Source organism: Ovis canadensis, chromosome 8 (assembly GCF_042477335.2).
Source record: "Ovis canadensis isolate MfBH-ARS-UI-01 breed Bighorn chromosome 8, ARS-UI_OviCan_v2, whole genome shotgun sequence".
NCBI lineage: Eukaryota > Metazoa > Chordata > Mammalia > Artiodactyla > Bovidae > Ovis > Ovis canadensis.
Window position 1 is genome coordinate 87,778,358 of NC_091252.1, and position 15,093 is coordinate 87,793,450.

Consider the following 15,093-nt stretch of genomic DNA (forward strand, 5'->3'; position numbering starts at 1 on the left):
TCAAAGTTAAATCTTGTGAACTTGTGATTAATTTTGGAAATGCAGCTCTTTACTACAACAACCTGACTTGCCTTGCAGAACAGCGATATTGAATGACGTTCAGAAGAGAATTCAATTCAGGGAGAAATGATTGCATATCTGTATATGACGATAACATAGTGATGAGCAGTGTGGGCTTTGGCATCAAATAGGCTTTGGTTTGAATTCTGGCTGTGCCATTTCATTCCTTCCTTCATCCATTCTGTGATGTTACTGACACCCGGTCACTGGGGACACAGTGGTGAACAAAACAGGCATTTTCCTGCCTCTGTGGACCTCATAATCCAGTGGGTTTATAGATATTAAATAAATAACCATAAAGTAAATAAATAAAATGCTAAACAAGGAAAAATCATAAAAGTAAATAAGTAAATTTGGTGATAACATGAAGGATAAGTATTGGGTAACATGAGAGTGAATAACACAGAAAACTAATTTAGATGGAGGCTCAGGGGACATTGACTTAAAGACTGAAAACAGGCTGGGTAGAGTGAGCCAGAGTAAGAGGCCAGAACCAAGGTGGGAAAGGAGTGGGGAGGAGAGGGCAGGGGAGAGAAAGGGAGGGAGAGGAGGAGAAGGAAGGGGACGGGAGGGAGGGGAAGAGGAGAGCCAGAAAACACAGCTGTGAGATTCAGATCAAATGCCTTATCTTTGAACCTAAATTCTTTTTTAGGCAATGTGGATAGTTGTAATAGCTTCACATGGTTGCACTTGGGGTTAAATGACATTGTATTTGAATCATACTTAATACAGACCTAGCGTGATTAGTGTTTTCTACGTGGTGGCTATAGATACTAATGCCCTCACGGAGTTTACATTCTGGTGAGGTGGTCATAGCCAATTCAAGAGTGGAAATAAGCAGAGAGAGGCTAATAGCTGTTTGAAGAGTTTCAGAGAAAAATTCCACATTTATGCTAATTTTGGAAATGATGTTTTAAGTTACAGTCACACCTGAAGGAAAAGGCAAGACAGAACATCTCAGTGTTTGCTGATTAACAAGCGAATGTAAGTTACATATATCAACGAGGTTACAGCCTAAAGATACTGCAGCGTGATATTATACAGTGTGAATTAATATAATTTCCCATAGTGTCCATCTAGCATGTAAATATAGCTGTTACACAGGGGGTGGCTACAAGCTTCTAAAGGCAGGATGAGTTAAATAGCAAATTTATTCACCAAGATATTTTCCTAACAAGATAGAGAAAAATTACAAATTAGATAGGAGGGGACCTTCACCCTAACAACGACTGAGAGTTATAATTTTGGTTCCTTCAAGATAAACATTTTTTTTTCAGATGTTTTAAACATTTATTCTCATCTGACAAAATGTGGATGAATAAATAATTCCTGGCTTTTCTTCCCCAGTAATATCTTGGTCAACTCTCTCCTCTCCCTCCTAGTTTTTCTGAAACTCTTATCTCTATTCTAGGTTGATCTCTTGGCACAACTAATTTTAAAAATATGAGACTTGCTGTTTTCCATTTTTACAAGAGATGAGTGAAATTCCACCTATGTTTGTTCCAACAGGACCATTGTTTAGCAATAATGAAAGTCTCTCAGTCATCTCTGACTCTGAGACCTCATGGACTATATAGTCCATGGAATTCTCCAGGCCAGAGTACTGGAGTGGGTAGCTGTTCTCTTCTCCAGGGGATCTTCCCAACCTTGGGATCAAACCCAGGTCTCCTGCATTGCAGGCTGATTCTTTACCAGCTGAGCCATCAGGGAAGCCCCTATACTCACCTAAGAGGACATACTTCCACTGGTCTCAGCTGGAGGTGGGGTCCAGATGATAAGCCTTAATACAAGAGGTCTCAGGAATGTGTTTCTGATATTAACTAAGTTGATGTTGTCAAATGGCATTCAGAGGGTTGACTGAAGAAGCAGCATTCATTCATGCTCCGCTCTACTTCACAATTATCCCTGAAAAATAAAAAATCAAGCGAGATGGCTAATTGGACTCCATTGTCTTGACCCTGCTACTGAAGTGCTTTTACTGGACAAAGGCTTGACATGATGCCGCTCAGTTGTTCCACAGGTTTGGAAATTTGTGATTTCCTGTAGTGAGCAACTTGTTTGCTTTGCCTCGTGGTCCTGGTGGATCGTGTGACTCAGGTTGATCTACTTGGAAGAGCCCAGGTAAACTGGTCCATTCCTCACGAGTGCTCGGTACCAACAGTACAGTAAGTCCCCTACCACGAACCTTTTACATTGCGAACTTTCGAAGATGTGAACACGCATTTGCGTGTCCAGTCATGTAAGTTAGTTCACTTACATACATTGTCACGTGTGTGCATCCTCTACAAGTGGTTGTGCTTTTACTGTACAGTACTGTAAAGAGCACAGTACTACAGTATCTTTGTTGCAAGCCCAGGATGTCTGAAAGCAAGCGCAAAAGCAGAAGCGATGTAATTGGTACTACTGTACTTTTCAAGGTACTGTACTATAAGATTAAAGGTGTTTTATTTTCTGTTTGTTTTTTTAATGTATTATTTGTGTGAAAATTATTGTAAACCTATTCATAGTACTATATGGCCAATTGTGTTAGGTACCTAGGCTAATTTTGTTGGATTTTTGAATAAATTGGACTCAACAAATGTGATTTCGAAATGAAACTCATTCATATGTAAAGGGTTTATTGTACGTCCAGGGTACTTGCTTCCTCTTATTTGTTCTCTCTTTTAACCTTTCTTTCCTGCCATTTTCTTTTTTTTATCTTTTTTGTTTTGTTTTGTTTTACTTTATTTTACTTTACAATACTGTATTGGTTTTGTCATACATTGACATGAATCCACCACGAATGTACATGCATTCCCAAACATGCACCCCCCTCCCACCTCCCTCCCCATAACAATTTCCTGCCATTTTCTTAATTCCTTATTTTTGTTTTTCTTGTTTTGGCACTGGTAAAAAATAAACTTGAGACGCTGGATGGAAGTTAAAGTCTTTCTCTAAGGTCTAGACGTCTGGTGAACTGTAAAGATTACAGGAAACACTAGTGGCATTGGGACTAGCCTTTAGTTTATGGTCCTGCCGTGGCTTAGGAGAAGCTCTTCAGTGATTAGCTCCCTGATTCTGGGAAAGATTGAAGGTGGGAGGAGAAAGGGACAACAGAGGACAAGATGGTTGGATGGCATCTCTGACTCAGTGGACGTGAGTTTGAGCAAACTCTGGGAGACAGTGAAGGACAGGGAAGCCTGATGTGCTGCAGTCCATGGGGTTGCAAAGAGTCGGACACGACTTAGTGACTGAACAACAGCAACAAAATTCAGTGATTGGGAAATACATTCCAGAACACCCACAGAATCAAAGGCAAGACCTTTGTCCTGTCAGGGCTCATGGTTATGTGATACATCCATGGTTTTATGGATGTCAATGCTACTATTGAGCTTCCCTGGTGGCTCAGAGGTAAAAGAATCCTCCTGCAAAGCAGGAGACGTGGGTTCAATCCTTGGGTTGGGAAGATCCCCTGAAGAAGCAAATTGCAACCCACTCCAGTATTTTTGCCTGGGAAATCCCACGGACAGAGGAGCCTGGCAGGCTATAGTCCATGGGGTCACAAAGAATCAGACACGACTTAGGGACTAAACAAAAACAACAATGCTACTATAGATGGACAGGCTCTGATATGTCATAGTGGGAGAATCTGTGTGCTTCCTAGACCAGCCCATCATCCCTGGGGCTTGGGGTGCAGTAGAAGTCAGCCAGCTCCAGAGGCTGGTGGAACTTGGCATAGCAGATGAGATTGGGGATTGAATCACATGGGAGGATGGGATATTAATAGAAAGAGCCATATACCCATCCATTCCTTTATTCTGCAAATAATTACTGAGCATTTACATTGTGAGGTTCTGGTTAGGTACTAGGTATGTCTTAGTGGATGTCAAAGACCTTAAAAATAATTTTTAAGTTTATTTTTGTTTTTGGCTGTGTTGGGTCTTTGTTGCTGCTTGAGCTTTTCTCCAGTTACTGTGAGAGGGCTTTACTCTTCTTTGCGGTATGTGGGGTTCTCACTTCGGTGACTTCTCTTGTTGTGGACATGGGCTCTAGGGAGCGTAGGCTCAGTTGCTGTGGCTCCTGGGCTCCAGAGCACAGGCTCAGTAGTTATGGGCAATGGGCTTAGTTGCTCCTTGGCATGTGGAATCTTCCTGGATCAGGAATCAAACCTGTGTTTCCTGTATCGGTAGGCAGATTCTTTACCACTGAGCCATCAGGGAAGCCCTATCACAGAGTTTTAAGGGAGAGAGACTTTACATACTTAAATTACACATATCATGTATTCCTTACCACTCTGTAAGTGATCTGAAGGAGAAGCGAAGGCTGCTATGAGAGAATCAGTTCAGTTTCAGTTCAGTTGCTCAGTCGTGTCTGACTCTTTGCGACCCCGTGCACTGCAGCACTCCAGGTTTCCCTGTTCATCACCAACTCCTGGAGTTTACTCAAACTCATGTCCATTGAGTCAGTGATGCCATCCAACCATCTCATCCTCTGTCATCCCCTTCTCCTGCCTTCAATCTTTCCCAGCATCAGGGTCTTTCTTTATATAGCTGGAAGATAGTGGTGTGGTCAGGTGGGAATTTTGACTGGTCAGGTCCTTCTGAATACTTGCTGAGGCAATTCGGACTTTGAAACAGCACCTATGAGAAGAGTGAGAAGATTGCTATGAAGGGGAATACACTGTCCATTAGTTGATTTTCTTGGTGGTCTCCACCCCTCCTTTGATCTCCCCCAACCTGCCTCCTGCAGAGCTCTTTATGGTGTGATGCAGGTCTTAGAGAGGGGAGAGGGTGAGATTAGGGGGTTCTAGCTTTAGAAAGGAAGGGCTTCCTAAACAGGGGTCTGTCCACTCTAGTAGACTGTCCTCTAGAGCGGGCTGAGGACATCCATGTCGTCTTCATGATAACTAGTGAGAGTTGCTAAGCACTACAATTTCGGATTTGGAATCTGCCTATAACCCAATTTATTCTGAACACAAAAGAGAGAAAAATTCCTTCTAAAAACTTACTGTGGATCTTGCTTTGTTCCTTTGTGAGAATTCTTTTAGGGAGGTTAAAAATTATTTGGTTTCTTTCTAACCTGAAACCTGGAGAGATTACTTGTTGCCAGCATGTCCTACTCTCTTCTCATTTTTTACAAAATTTGTCTCTTGGGAGACTTGGTCTCTTTCAGGAGTGTGTATGCTGGAAGTTGTGGCTTCCTTTTAACAGAAGAAATGCTGCTAGGGATGATGAAGTAACATCATTTTGCTAAATTTTCTCTGGGCAGAGTTAAGGGTCACCCCAGAAGAGAGAGCAGGGATGTAGTTGCAACGCACATGTTATTTAGGTTGTTTTCTCTTTCTAACTTGTCCTTTGTTAGTTGTGATCTTTTTACAGTTAATAAAAACATTAAGAATCATTGAATTCTTGTTTTAATCCTTGAAGATACTATTTTGGCTATAACATTGTATTATTCCATTCATTTTTGTGGTGAACTTCCTATCCAAGAAGTTGTCAAAACTTTCTTGTTGAATAAAAAATGCATTCCAAGCATTGCTGGAAATTCAGTAATTCTTTCTACCTCTGCTGTCTTGTGCAAGCTGAGGTTCAAGTTCAGGGTTTCCCACTGCCTCTGCAGCCGGTAAAGAATTTACATGGTATTCAGCTTCTTAAATCTAAAGATTAGGATGTTAAAATTGAGAACATACTGAATTGGACTCTTTAAACGTGCTTCCAGCTGTCTCTTAATTAAGAAATTAATTTTAATATTACAATTGCAGCCACTTTTCCTTTAAAAATGAGAACATTACTCGTGAAGCTGTAGTTTCTTTTGTCAACTACCACTAATCTTAATCCCCTTCCCCCATTCTCCAGAGGTAATTATTAAATACATTTGGTGAGTATCCACCAGATCATTTAAAAATACTTTTTGTGTTCATACTTATACCTATAGAAAACATTTTATTTTGTTTAACACTTTAAAAATTTTCCTTTTTTTGCTTTTTATTGATTTTTATTCTTTAAGCTAATTTAAAATAACATGTATTTTTGAAACATAAATGGTATCATACTATTAGTTTTGTTCTCTGATTTACTTTATTTGAAAAACAGTATGTTTTTGAGATCTATCCATGCTGCTTTAAATAGATTTAGTTCAGTTCTATTAACTGTTTTCTAGATTCCCATCTCGTTGATGTACTATTGTTGACCAATTCCTATGTTGATGGACACTGTGAACCATGAACGTTCATGTAGAATTACAAGTAACATTGTTTGTTCTGGGGTATATGCTGAAGTGCCTCCTGCAGTGTCAGAAACATTTCATACGCACATTCATTAAATGTCCTTTAAACCTAACTTTTCAATTAGATAGTACAGAAAAGCAATTACTGCTTTCAGATCTACTACCAGTTGTTTGCTGTTTGAAAAAGGAATTGCCTTTTTAGCCCTGAATTGCCTCGTTTTCAGATGAGGGTATAAGAACAGTCTCTACTCACAGGTCTGTTGTGAAGACTGAGTGCGGATAGTTCCTGGGTCAGTGAATATTAGATATGTATATGATACATATCTAGTATGTATAATTACATATTTAATATTTGTTAGATCAGGATTAGTATTTGAAGCAAGCCCTCAGAAAGTTTGGCATCTAAGTTTTTCTAACTGCAGTCCTTCCCATCCATGAAAAAATAATTCAGTTTCTTTTGGTGGAGCCGTAGTATTAAGAACATTTTGGAAGACTGTATTCTTTTCAATAAAGATGTTGAGATAGAAGGGTTTTTAAATGACACCCAAGAAAATGTGATTAGAGAACAGTGTCAAAATAATAGATCAGCTTTTTCACAAAGCTTGATTTAATGCAGAAATGTCTTCCTCCAAAATTTGCTCCACAACTGCTAAGATGATGACACACCGATTTGTTTCCTGAATTCCATACCCATCACACTGTCCCTGGCAAGCACGTAGGAAAACCCAGAAACCAAATGCAGATGTAAGAAAGAAAAGCAGGAAAGTCCTTCAAAGTCTGGAGAAGAACTGATAAGCAGTCAAAATTGGCATTGGTTGGAGAAATACAGTTTGTTGAAGTTGTATAGTCACTAAGTCGAGTCTGACTCTTGTGACCCCATGGACTGTAGACTGCCAGGCTCCTCTGCCTATGAGATTTTCCAGGCAAGAAGAGTGGGCAGTGGGTTGCCATTTTTTTCTGCAGGGGATCTTCTGGACGCAGAGATCAAACCCATGTCTCTTGCATTGGCAAAAGTATATTCTTTACTACTGAGCCACCAGGGAAGCCCATAAATACAGTTTGCAGTACTTAAGTTATGCACCGTAAATTAGGGGAAAAAACTACGTGAGGGGAAGAAGTTGGAGAGTAGGGGAGAGAGTCTTAGCGAAGATTGCTCACTGGGGCAGCCCTGGAGGCTTGAAGAGGGAAGAGGAGAGAAAGGGAAGGTGATAGGAAGAAAAAGAGAGACCAAAGGAAGCATTCCCCTGTGAAAGTGCCTCAGTGACACAGGTGTGCACTGTGGTATGGAATAATGCTGGAACAAAGAGGAGACTGGTTATGAGATGGAAAGATAGGTACTTTTTGTGTGTCAGAGGTAGGCAGCGATTTTCTTCACTCTCTCTTTTTGTTCCTGTCCATGGGAAAATAAGACAACTAAACACTATAGAAGCAAGACTGGCCCAGGGCATTGTCCTCAGGCTGGATAATTGGACACATTGTGTACCAAGTTATGAATAAGCTGATCTCTTCTTTTTGCCTTTGAGCTTTGAAACCATCCTTTATTCTGAAAAGCCTATAAGCCACCCTGCGAGGCAATTTCAATCATTATCATAATATCAGTAGCCGAATCAAATCATAGGTAGTTGGCTTTCTAAAATTAATGTGAAATTGCTTCATGGATTGGCTGGGAGACCTAATAACTTAGAGTGTCCTCATATGAGGACAAATGGATGAGTTTTAATCTTGCCACTTTGAAATTAGGGTGAAATTAGTTTTAGGGTGAAATTAGTTTTTTGTTAAAGTGAAGATTATTTAATATTTATGGGAAAATTTTCCAAAAATTTTATTAACTCTAGGGAGGCTTAATTAAAAGAGCAAAACCCTGAGACGTACATTTCAATCCCCGTGCTACTGGAGTTGTTTCTTTGCCCCTGTGTTCTCCTTAAAGACACTGCATGGCAGAATTTGTGATTTTTGTGGATTCTTGTCCTTGTTCCTTTTTTTTTTTTGCATTTAAGGGGGAAATATTTACTCTGATTATGAAATTAATGCACAGTCGCTGTAAAAGGTTTAGAAAATATAGAAACGTAATAAAGAAAAAGATAAATGTAGTTCTATAGCTAAAAGATAACCTTAGTAACATTTCTTCCCAGTAATTTTCTTTTCTTTTAATTATGTTTAATTATGTAATTACTGCATAAATATACCTTCTTGAGAAGAAACCAAAGCCATTCCCCTCCCCAGCTCCAATACTACTGTCAGCCTCAGAGATAAGGATTGTTATACAGCTGATGGGTGTTCCTTCAGACCTTTTTTTCTTCTCTAAATATATTTGCAGAAAAGACACAGTACTTTCCCTTCATGTGTGCTTATGGGAAAAAAAAGTATCAAACTATGGGTCTATACTTTCTTACTTGTGTCCAGTGGTATATCTTGGAGATATGCTTATGCCAAACATACAGGGCAGACTCCTACTGCTTATTGCCAGTCTTCATAGTACGGGAGTGCCTTTTTTAGCAATTGCCTTGTTGATGGGAATTTATATTGTTTCACCCCTTCTCTCTTTTCTGTTATTACTGATGATGGTGAAGTAGGTATCCTAAGACCTACTGTTATGCACATATATGACTGTTTTCCAAGGGGAGATAATTGAGAGGTAGAACTGCTGGGTCATAGTACTTACATTTAAATTTTAATAGAGTGTGATTGAGAAGGTATCCAGAGGGCTTAACCAGCTTTATTTACATCTAAGATGAAGTGATACAGAAAGGTTGAAAATTAAAAGCTGGAACAGAGGTATATGTAGTCAGATACAAACAAAAAGAAATTTGGGATCATGATCTCAGTATCAGAAAGGGCTGAATTATGAGCAGAAATGGTTAAGTGAGATAGATAATGGCACATTATGGTGTTATGTGGTATAATTTACAACGGCTATATGCAATTTCTGAATCTTTGCACCAAGTCAAATAGTACTAGTTTCCACTAAGCAAGAATGCAAGTGCTACAAGGTGACAGAGAATTACAGTAGCAATAAGAGGCTCTAACTGATCTTTCTCGAGCCCTGATCAAGTTAAAGGATAGAAATAGATAAGACTAGAAATGCCTAATTAAAATGATGAGCAAAGTAGAATGAATTAATCCATATTGAACTTGAAGCTCCAAAGAGCTTCTTTTCATTTTTTGTAGTACTTGAAAAAATTTTATTAGAGTGTAATTGATTTACAATGTTGTGTTAATTTCTGCTGTACAGCAAAGTGAATCAGTTATACCTATACATGTATCAACTGTTTTCAGAGTCTTTGCTCATATAGATCATTACAGAATATTGAGTAGACCTCCCTGTGTGATACAGTAGGTTGTTGTCTATTTCATATATATAATAGTATGTATATGTCCATTCCAATCTCCCAATTTATCCCCCTACACCTTACCCCCTGGTAACCATGAGTTTGTTTTCTCCATCTGTAACTATGAGAATATACCTTCTTTTTATTTTTATTTATCTATTTATTTTGGCCCTGTCCCACAACATGTGGGATCTTAGTTCCCCAATGAGAGATTGAACTCGTGCATCCTGCATTGGAAACGTGGAGTGTTAACCATTGGACCACCAGGGAAATCCTATATCTTCTTTTTAACTACCCACTGGATGTTCATAAAACTGAACATTCGCAAAAACCTTGATGAATTCCCTGAAGTAGAAATAATAGAGACCAGGAAGATGGTGAAAATGTGTAATGGCTGGTCTAATAAGGACAGCCTTCCAGTTTGAATGGACTCAGTTCTGAATGGAGACTGGTCCACTCCACTGGTTTACACCTGTGAATGTCAGCCCAGAATGAAGATGGATTGTCTGAGCACAGTGCGATAAAACAGGCATCATAACAAATTCTGAGAACAGAAAGCTACAAACACAATGAAGCCCTTAAAACAACTCAGGTCAAAGGAGAAACTCAGTGCACAGCAAAGGAAACTATAAGCAAGGTGAAAAGACAACCCTTGGAATGGGAGAAAATAATAGCAAATTAAACAACTGACAAAGGATTAATTTCCAAAATATACAAGCAGCTCATATAACTCAACACAAGGAAAACAAACAACCCAATCAAAAAATAGGAAAAAGACCTAAACAGACATTTCTCCAAAGAAGACATACAGATGGCTAACAAACACTTGTAAAGATGCCTAACATCACTCATTATTAGAGAAATGCAAATCAAAACCACAATGAAATATCACCTCACACTGGTCAGAATTGCCCTCATCAAAAAGTCTACAAACAATAAATGATGGAGAGGGTGTGGAAAAAAGGTGATCCCCTGCACTGTTGGTGGGAATATAACTTGATACAGCCACTATGGAAGATGGTATGAAAATTCCTTTAAAAACTATGAGTAAAATCACCATATGACCCAGCAATCCCACTCCTAGGCATATACCCTGAGGAAACCAGGTTTGAAAAAGACACATGTATCCCATTGTTCATTGCAGCACTATTTACAATAGCTAGAACATGGAAACAACCTAGATGCCAATCAACAGATGAATGGATAAAGAAGTTGTGGTACATATACACAATGGAATATTACTCAGCCATAAAAAAGAATGCATTTGAATCAGTTCTGATGAGGTGGATAAATCTAGAACCTATTATACAGAGTGAAGTGAGTCAGAAAGAGATAAATATCGTATTCTAATGCACATATATGGAATCTAGAAAAACGGTTCTGAAGAATTTATTTACAGGACAGTAATGAAGAAACAGACATAGAAAACAGACTTATGGTCATAGGGAGAGGGGAGGAGAGGGTGAGATGTATGGAGAGTAACATGTAAACTTACATTCAGTTCAGTTCAGTCATCCATTTGTGTCCGACTCTTCGTGACCCCATGAATTGCAGCATGCCAGGCCTCCCTGTCCATCACCAACTCCCAGAGTTTACCCAGATTCATGTCCATTGAGTCGGTGATGCCATCCAACCATCTCATCCTCTGTCATCCCCTTCTCCTCCTGCTCCCAGTCCCTCCCAGCATCAGGGTCTTTTCCAGTGAGTCAACTCTTCACATGAGGTGGCCAAAGTACTGGAGTTTCAGCTTCAGTATTGGTCCTTCCAATGCACACCCAGGACTGATCCCCTTTAGGATGGACTGGTTGGATCTCCTTGCAGTCCAAGGGACTCTCAAGAGTCTTCTCCAACACCACAGTTCAAAAGCATCAATTCTTCGGTGGTCAGCCTTCTTCACAGTCCAACTCTCACATCCATACATGACCACTGGAAAAACCATAGCCTTGACTAGACAGACCTTTGTTGGCAAAGTAATGTCTCTGCTTCTTAATATGCTGTCTAGGTTGGTCATAACTTTTCTTCCAAGGAGTAAGCGTCTTTTAATTTCATGGCTGCAGTCACCATCTGCAGTGATTTTGAAGCCCCCCAAAATAAAAGTCTGACACTGTTTCCTCATCTATTTCCCATGAAGTGATGGGACCAGATGCCATGATCTTCGTTTTCTGGATGTTGAGCTTTACGCCAACTTTTTCACTTTCCTCTTTCACTTTCATCAAGAGGCTTTTTAGTTCCTCTTCAGTTTCTGCCAGGGCTTCCCTGGTGGCTCAGATGTTAAAGCACCTGCCTGCAATGTGGGAGACCTGGGTTTGATCCTCTGGGTCACCATAAGGGTGGTGTCATTTGCATCTGAGGTTACTGATATTTCCCCTGGCAATCTTGATTCCAGCTTGTGCTTCTTCCAGCCCAGCGTTTCTCATGATGTACTCTGCATATAAGTTAAATAAGCTGGGTGACAATATACAGCCTTGACATACGCCTTTTCCTATTTGGAACCAATCTGTTGTTCCATGTCCAGTTCTAACTGTTGCTTCCTGACCTGCATATAGGTTTCTCAAGAGGCAGGTCAGGTAGTCTGGTATTCCCATCTCTTTCAGAATTTTCCAGTTTATTGTGATCTACACAGTCAAAAGCTTTGGCATAGTCAATAAAGCAGAAATAGATGTTTTTCTGGAACTATCTTGCTTTTTCGATGATCCAGCAGAAGCAGAAGATATTAAGAAGAGGTGGCAAGAATACACAGAAGAACTGTACAAAACAGATCTTCACAACCCAGATAATTACGATGGTGTGATCACTCACCTAGAGCCAGACATCCTGGAATGTGAAGTCAAGTGGGCCATAGAAAGCATCACTATGAACAAAGCTAGTGGAAGTGATGGAATTCCAGTTGAGCTGTTTCAAATCCTGAAAGATGATGCTATGAAAGTGCTGCACTCAATATGCCAGCAAATTTGGAAAACTCAGCAGTGGCCACAGGACTGGAAAAGGTCAGTTTTCATTCCAATTCCAAAGAAAGGCAATGCCAAAGAATGCTCAAACTACTGCACAATTGCACTCATCTCACATGCTAGTAAGGCAATGCTCAAAATTCTCCAAGCCAGACTTCAGCAATACGTGAACCATGATGTTCAAGCTGGTTTTAGAGAAACAGAGGAACCAGAGATCGAATTGCCAACATCCACTGGAAACTTACATTACCATATGTAAAATAGATAGCCAATGGGAATTTGCTATATGACTCAGGAAACTCAAACAGGGACTCTGTATCAGCCTAGAGGGGTGGGATGGGGAGGGAGATGGGAGGGAGGTTCAAAAAGGAGGGGACATATATATATATATATACACCTATGGCTGATTCATGTTGAGGTTTGACAGAAAACAACAAAATTCTGCAAAACAATTATCTTTCAGTAAAAAACTTTAAAAAAAAGAGGAGAAACTCAGGCTAAACACAACACTACGTAAGGGTCTATGGGACAGAGAAGGAAAGGCTAAGAGGAAATGAGTGGGCATAAATAAATTCATGTGTTCTTTCAGTTTTCATATTGTTTTTCCTTATCCTTGTAATCCTCTCATGCTTCTGTGCATTTCTTCTCATTTCAAGCTACCTCAGAGTGTCTTGAGGGAATAATTTCTGTGGTATACTCCATAGGTAAGCTCAGTGTCTGACCCAGAATCGACTTTTCATAAACATTTGCTGATAGATAGTCTCAAGTCTGCTGGACTTTGAAAGGTGATTTAGATCCTAGCAACTGTCTTCTAAGGGCTTCCCAGGTGGCTCAGTGATATAAAACCCGCCTGCCAATATAGGATCTGCAAGTTTGATCTCTGGGTTGTGAAGATCCCCAAGAGGAGGAAATAGCAACCCACTCCAGTATTCTTGTCTGAAAAATCCCATGGACAGAGGAGCTTGGCATGTTACAATCTGTGGGGTCACAAAAGAGTCAGACAACTTAGCAACTAAAGGACAACTGTCTTCTAAACTCAGTAATCAAGAGTCTTCCTCCTGTAGACCCTGTTCCAGTGTTAGAGGCAATAGTATCTTAATGTGTAGTTTCTTTTGCCCATGAGGATGGGAAGATGCTAATGCTTCTGGTGGTACTCTGTGTTTCATTGTTATCTCCTCAGATAAAGGCCCACTTCTGAACTGTCTCAGAGGCTGTTACTATTATGGTCAACGGACGCGATATTTTTCATAAGAAAGAGATATAAAATTGTAGAATGACTATGTCATGTCCTAAAAATATCATGTTAGTCAATGAAAGAAATAATCATAGTCATTGAGAAACTTATTTCCCTAGGGAATTTTAGAAAATGGTGTGCCAGGCATGCTATAGTTCAAACAGCTTGTGAGTGACCTAGGTCCTCACGTGGCCTGTTTTGGAAACATGGCTGGAGTAGTTGCCGTGGAGAAATTCCATCTGAATACTGAGTGAGGTTGACAGGATGTGGTTCTCTTCATAGATGCAGTTAAACACTTTATGCTTTCACCCCAGGAGTACATACCTACCATCTTCTTGGTTGTGTTGTGATTGGCAAACACTGCCTGTTACTAAGTGCACTGAAGGTTTTGTTTGGCATCTTGTGCATTGAAACACACTAGTCATGACAACGCTTGTTATGAAATTCAAGGCTTTAAGATGACTTTTGCGTTCATGAGTATTTCCAAACAGTAGTCTTCAGCAGTTCTGTAGCCAGGCAGAGTCATTAACAGGTTTTACTGATGTGGCCCCTGAGGACACTAGATATTCCAGGGAAACCCTCCTTTATATGACCCATTTCATATTCCTTCAAAAATGAATGGCTTTCCTGTATGTCTTTCACAAAGACCGCAAGCCCTGGAAACTTCACAGAAGTGGGTATCTGTCCAAACTTGGGAATAATTCTTGCAGGAGGCAGATGTTGTGGCACAAGCAGGACAGAAACAGAACCAGAGGTTCCAGATGCAGACCTACAGTCCAAACCCATCAAATCTCTTCTGCAGATGTGTTTATTGGGATCGTATTTTAAAAAAAGAAAAAAACATTTAAATTAGTTACCTAGTTTCAAAATCTGGGACTTTTTTTTTAATTTCAGAAAGTCTGGATAGGACTTCCCCGGTGGCTCAGTGGTAAAGAATCTGCCTGCTGATGCAGAAGACACGGGTTCGATCCCTGGTTCTGGAAGATCCCACGTGCTGCGAAGCAGCTAGGCCTGTGTGCCACCTATTGAGCCTGTGCTCTAGAGCCTGGGAACCGCAACTACGGCAGCCCCTGTGCCCTAGAACCCTTGGTCTGCAACAAGAGAAGCCCCTGCAATACGACGCCTGGGCGCTGCAACCAGAGGGTAGCCCCTGCTCACTGCAACTGGAGAACAGTGTGCAAAACAATGAAGACCCAGCACAGCCAACAATAAATAAAGACAATTTTTAAAAAGTCTGGATGTGGGACTTGTCTTGAAAAATTAGAATAATCCGGCCAGGCTGGGATCCCTATTTTTGCATTGGCAGCCATGAGTGGGG

The 15,093-nt window shown here is 40.2% G+C and overlaps 1 protein-coding gene across 1 annotated transcript in view; it reads left to right on the plus strand.

Annotated features, from left to right (window-relative positions):
- The window catches only part of CCDC170 (coiled-coil domain containing 170), a 93,729-nt gene that overhangs the window by 14,877 nt on the left and 63,759 nt on the right, over window positions 1-15,093 (plus strand). The gene's annotated exons all lie outside the window — the stretch shown is intronic.